The sequence below is a fragment of the Equus caballus genome, chromosome 13 (assembly GCF_041296265.1).
Source record: "Equus caballus isolate H_3958 breed thoroughbred chromosome 13, TB-T2T, whole genome shotgun sequence".
NCBI classification, from domain to species: domain Eukaryota; kingdom Metazoa; phylum Chordata; class Mammalia; order Perissodactyla; family Equidae; genus Equus; species Equus caballus.
The window spans coordinates 24077404-24083403 of record NC_091696.1 but is presented as its reverse complement, the minus strand read 5'-3'; positions in this window follow the sequence as shown (position 1 = coordinate 24083403).

The following is a 6000-nucleotide window of genomic DNA, read 5'->3' as shown; positions in this document are numbered from 1 at the left end:
TCTTCTCATTGTGTTATTTGTCATCAGTGGGTCAGCTGGTCCTCTGCTCTTCATTTTGTCCATTCCAGGCCCCAGGCTGGTGGCGTGGCCCTCTCTGGACATACTGATCTGATTGCAGAGGTAAAAGAACAGTGGTTGAACCCTGCAGTGCTCTTTAAAGCCTCTGCTTGGATATAATACTCCACTTCTGGTCATGTTCCATTGTCCTTAACCGGAAACACGGCGAGGCCCACTGTTTATGAAGTGGGAGATATTCTCCTCTCACAGGGTGTGTGGCAAGGGTTACCATGGTATGTAACCCATGGGGGTGGGCTGGATAGAGAGGGGCAGCAAGTCTTTTGATGAAATCACAGAGTCTACCATACTTAGGGACATGCCCATCAATCTCACAGGTTGCCAAGTTCCATCCTTCGCAAGGCAGGAAATGGAAAGAAAGCCAACCATACCACTTAACTGACACCCGTCAGAACACTTTCCCTGAATGGAAATTTAGTGTCATGGCCTTTGGGTCTGAGAGTCAACGTCTGGGAGAGGAAGAAATATTACTGTTGAAGACACTGTCTATTAGCTGTTCAGTGTTCCTGAGAAAATGATCTATCAGCCTGAGAAATTTCCCGTGGAATTTAGAGTTTATGGCTGGGATGAAAGCTGGTGCTTCCCAGAGAACTGATTTGCTGCTTTCTGTCAGATGGTGAGGCTGAGGCATTCCTTAAGATTTTCATCTGGCCTTGGATAGCAAAAACTTTAAACTTGTAGCCTTGTATTTCTAGTTGAATTATACCCTCCCATCTTCCAAATGGCTTCCTTTTGCTCTTTATGACTTCATTTTTTTAAATAATATTTTTGAAGTTTTTTTTGTAGTTGGGAAAGTGAGCATACTTCGTACAGAAATTTAGGAAAACAACAGAAGGCAAAAAGGAAGAGTTATCTCTAACATCACCTCTCCCCCCACAACAGCTCTGACAACATTTTGGTATATTTCGTCCAATATGATACTTATTTATTTACACGTAAATATATAACATATTTTTATTTATGTTTTTATCTTTAAATATATATTTAACTGAGAGAATAAAATCACCTCCATTTCTCTTTTCCCACAAGTTCTCCAAGAGAGATTGGGGACCAGAATAGGCCATAGACCCAAATTTAATTGAGTCTTTTCTAAACGGTAGTTTTAAAGCTTTTGCTGGCTATTTGTGTGGCTAACAAAGTAGCCACTTAGAGGTATGGTGAAACTGCTTTTTATGTGCCTTTGAATTATTCAGTCTTGAAACAGTGTTTTATAATATTAATAAAGCCTCACTTTATGCATAATACTATAAATAATACCAGGTCACCAGATGGGAAAAAATGTCATCAAGAATTGTCTAAGTTCAAAGTTGGTGGGCCAGGAAGAGTGTGACTGTGTGCACGCTATTGCTTGGAGAGCAAAGATGTCAGCTGGAGAACAGCAACATCCCTCAGTCCCCGGGGCTGGGTACCCCATGCCACCGGCGTGTACCTGAGAGCTTCTGGGAGTATGATGGCTCCCATACTATTATTTCAACATTCACTAGTGTTGTAATTTAAAATGCCTTTTTGTGTCCTGTAACGATGTCACTTAAGTATTCTGAAGTCAGGATACAAGTCCAGGGCTAAAACACGCATCCCCAAATCCGATAACTCCCATCGGAAGTTAGAGGCAATAAAGCAGCCAGGCCGGCCGCGCTGTGGATTTAGGAGACAGTCAGCAGAATTGCAGGCACGTGTGCACCACAAGACGAGGACAGCAGTGCTCAGAGCAGTATTGCTCGTAATGGCCAAACATTGGACACAGCCCAGACGTCCATCAACAGTTGAGTGGATAACTAAATGACGGGGTACTCCGACAACAGAGCACTGTGCAGCCACACAGGCAGATGGACTCCAGTGATGGGCAACAGCACGGATGAACTATACAAAGGTAACAGAGAGCAAAAGGAGCTAGACCCACAAATAAATCCATACTCTATACTTTGGTTATATAAAGTGCAAGAAAGGGGACAAGATCAAGCTAGAGTGTTTGGGAAGGCATGTTTAGAGAGTGAAATTATAAAGCAAAACACGTAAGTGATTCTTAATAAAAGTTCAGGGTGGTGGTTGTTAAGGAGGAGGGGGTGGCGCTTGGGAGGGGGACCCAAAGGCACTTCTGGGCACTGGCCAAGTTCTACCTCTTGGCCCAGGTGGAGGTCACACAGGTCTCTGTCTTTGTGCATTGTATTGTGTGTGTGTTATAGTCCACAATATAAAGGGCTCTAGAAAGCAGTGTGACAGGGTTACGTTCCAAATTGTGAATTTGGTCATTCTCTGTGAATATCCTCCCTTCCGTTCTCTGGATTTTACTGAGTGGCATCCTCTGCAGCCTACCATAATGTGAGGACAAAGATTCGAAGTGCCAGAGGAAGAAAGTGGATTATAAACTAATTAGTCTCTCTCCTTCCAGAGCCCAAATAAAACCGGACCTGGGGTGCAGAAGGGAAAGAAGTATCTAAGAATAGGGGGATGATGGCAGGGGAAGTGGGTCCAAGATGCAGAATAGAAGGATCCAGACTGCCCTTGAAGACTGGCCTTCATTATACACACAACTCACACAACAAACTCGCCACCCACAAACGACAACCTGCCTGCAGTCCGGGAGTCCTGTAGGACATCCCAGCACACTCCCCCCAACCAAGGGGAAGGCACTTGGAATCGCTATGTGGAGATGGTGGCAACTGACCGAGGCCAACCCAAATGGAAGCAGTGGAGGCGTCCCCATCAGTAGGAGCCATGGGAGACCCCCCCTCACTGTTACAAACATTTGGCCCCATGAGGGTCGAGAACCACACTGCCGTCACCTGGGGAAACCAGCACTGTGCCCCCACAGTTTCCAGGCTCAGCTAGGAGCTTTCACTCTACTTTATCTTCAATATCCTCCCGTTCCCTAGCTAACCATGACATTTGCGCTCAGCTTTCAAAACATTTACAACAGTTATTTAAACTTAATTCTGTGTTTAAACTACTTCAGTGCTGGCCGTCAGTTTCTGTGCCCAACTTGGTGATGTCCAGATCCTTTGTTATGACATGCACTTTGGGTGGCTGGCACACATGTTTGTTTTTGAGCACGGGCTGGTGGGTGGTGGTGTTCCTGAGTCACTGCCAGCTAAGGATGTCTCCCTTGGGCCTTCCCACGTGAGCATACTCGTGTACCACAACTCCTTTTCCCATCAGAACTCTGCCGTTTGTCCATGCTGTTTCCTGCTGATGCCGCCAAAGGTAAGCCAGACTTTGATTCTTTTGTCGTTAGCTTGCTCTCTCTGGAGTACACGTGGGTGATTATTTCTTTGTCCTTGGAGTTCAAGAATTTCACCAGACTATTTCTAGGTGTTGATGTTTCCGTTCTTGTTGCCTGGGGCCTGGGAGTACTTTTGATCTGCACATGTAGGTCTTTCTCCAGCTCAGAAACGTTTCCTTCTGTTATTTCTTTGAAGGCCACTTCTATACCCTGTGCTCTGATCTCTCTTCCAGTGACAGGGTTTTCAGAATGCTGAGGCTCCACTGTCTGTCCCCCCGAGCCGTCTCGCCCCTCCGAGCTCTCATCCCTGATCACTTTGTCCTTTTCTGAGCAGTCTGCTCAAGTTTACATCCATTCGGGAACCTGTAAATGGTGGTGTTTATTCAAATAGGTCAGTATTCAACCTATTTCCTCCCCTCCAGCTTATGTAGATTGACTTTTTCTCTCTACATTTTTGTCAAAGGTAAATTCCACCCACCTGGCCCTGAAACAAGAGGAGAGGTGTTACTTTTGGCCCCAAAGACAGACTGTTACAACAAGAGCAACTCAGGAATCAGCCGTGGCTGGGCAGACTGTCAGAGACTCCTGGAACAGCCTGTGTCCTAGCTCTCCTGCACATTCATTGTACATCTGGCATCTGACCTCCAAAACACAGCCAAGAAAAAAATCAGAAGCTGTTTCTCTGCTGGAGAAATAGCATCCAGATGCCCCATTTCTGATGCTGGCAATGACAACCAGCTTCTTCCTGGAGGCCAAGATAGGGAAGGCCCTGGCCACTTACTCACTGGCCATCCGAGCAAGCGATACAATTGTTCCTCCAATTATTGCAGGCAGAGATGAGTGAAAATGTCAGCTCTCGCTGGTTTTTGGATTGACCTCCTAATCACGGGAACTTGAGTGATTCCAGGGAGTTGAAATCATGTCTATCAGCCCAACGAAAGGAGAGATTTAGGGGAAAATATATTTTTAATTTTTACTATTTTCTGAGACACTCCACCATGGCCTCTTTAAGGCTTTTGTCTTTCAGGGTTCCCTGGTTACAGAGTTCCAGTCATTGGGTATCTTTGTCACCCAGTGCACTCTACATAGCAAATGACAAGCTTTATGTGTAGTATGGGTTGTCAGCTTTTGAAATGTAAGTGATTTTTAACTGTCGTCTTTATCTAGAAAGGCAACTCATATCCTCTTTGGGAAAAGATATGGTATAAATTATAAAGACCTCTGCAACCTTAATGGTCTTGATTTCACAAGCTTGTTAATGCAAATGGCCTCACATTAACATTAGCACTTAAATCTTAGTACTCAAATCTTTGATAGACTTGACTTCTCATCTCCTTATATGGAAAATCTAGTCTTTTGACGAATTTAGCCAGGTGTTTTAGCCTGTGTGCTCTCAAAAGGCAGAGCCTGAGGCAAGTGTTTATGTGTGTTTATTTCATTTTGGGAAGTAATCCCAAGGAACAGGAGTATAATCTGGAGGGAGTGAAATTAAGGAGAGCAGAACCAATCCATGGCTACAATATTAAGCTGGTCAACCACTGCAAGAAACTGGAGTTCAGACCTCCAGATCACAGTCACCTGGAATGCACCTCAGAACTGTTTTTCCCAGGATGAAAAAGGGTGGTATTTAAATGCCAGCTCCTATTCTTCTATGGTCCAGCTTTGCCCCATGGGTGTTGGTTCCCTCACACTTCCAGGATGGCCCAGGTGCATGTGTCAGAATGGCTGTGGGGCTCCTGCAGGCATCCCAAGAGCTTCAGGGAAGAAGGCAAGAGGTACCTGGTACAGCCAAGGAAAGGTGCTGCCAACTTACACCCACAGGTAGATGGTTACCACAGCAACAGCCAGCCTAAAATGCAGGCTGAGAGGATGTGAAGTAAAGCATGTGGGAGAGGAAGAGAATTCCTCTAGCCATTCTAGGTCCTTCTGGTGGTCTACAAATTAAATTGACATGAAACAGAATGACGGGAGAAAAATCAAACAAAGCTTTACAACACGTATACATGAGAGAAACCCAGGAAAACTGGGTAACTCATCAAAATGGCCAAGGTCGTCATCTTAAATACCATCTTCAGCTAAAGACATAGGAGGATGTTGGGGGTGAGGTGAGTCAGCTATGGGAGATTACCAGAAAAGCACAGTAAACAAGAGTAACATTATTATGCAGATTTAAATCCTTGCCTTCTGCATTCACAAGAGTTTCTAGAGATAAGGTCATCCTCCCTTCCTCCTGGTACAGAGAGGGAGACATCTTTACAAATGGAGATTTCCCTTACAGATGCAAATGTCTCTTACAAAGGATAACTTCTACTTGGTTTTCAGAGCTTTTCCCAAGTCTGCAGTTTTTAAAAGCAAGCAGTCCAAAATAATCCTTATGCCAAACAGACACATTTGGGGTGGTCAATTCTGATCCCCCACAAGCACACAACATGTCCTCTGCCCTGGGCATTTGCAAGGAGTGGATCTTCTGTGCATCTTTTCAACGTTTACTATTGCAACTAGCAGAACCAGTGCTGTGTAGCCACTGGCCACAGAAGAGGACCCACTACCCTGTGTAGTGGAAAAGAGATGAGATGATAGAGATAGAGATAGAGACAGAGGGATACTCTAGTCAATAAAATTAGATGAATGGAACATTTTCTAAATAAATACAAATTTAATATAAATATAAAAGTACTCTTATGGGCACTTTCATACATACAAAC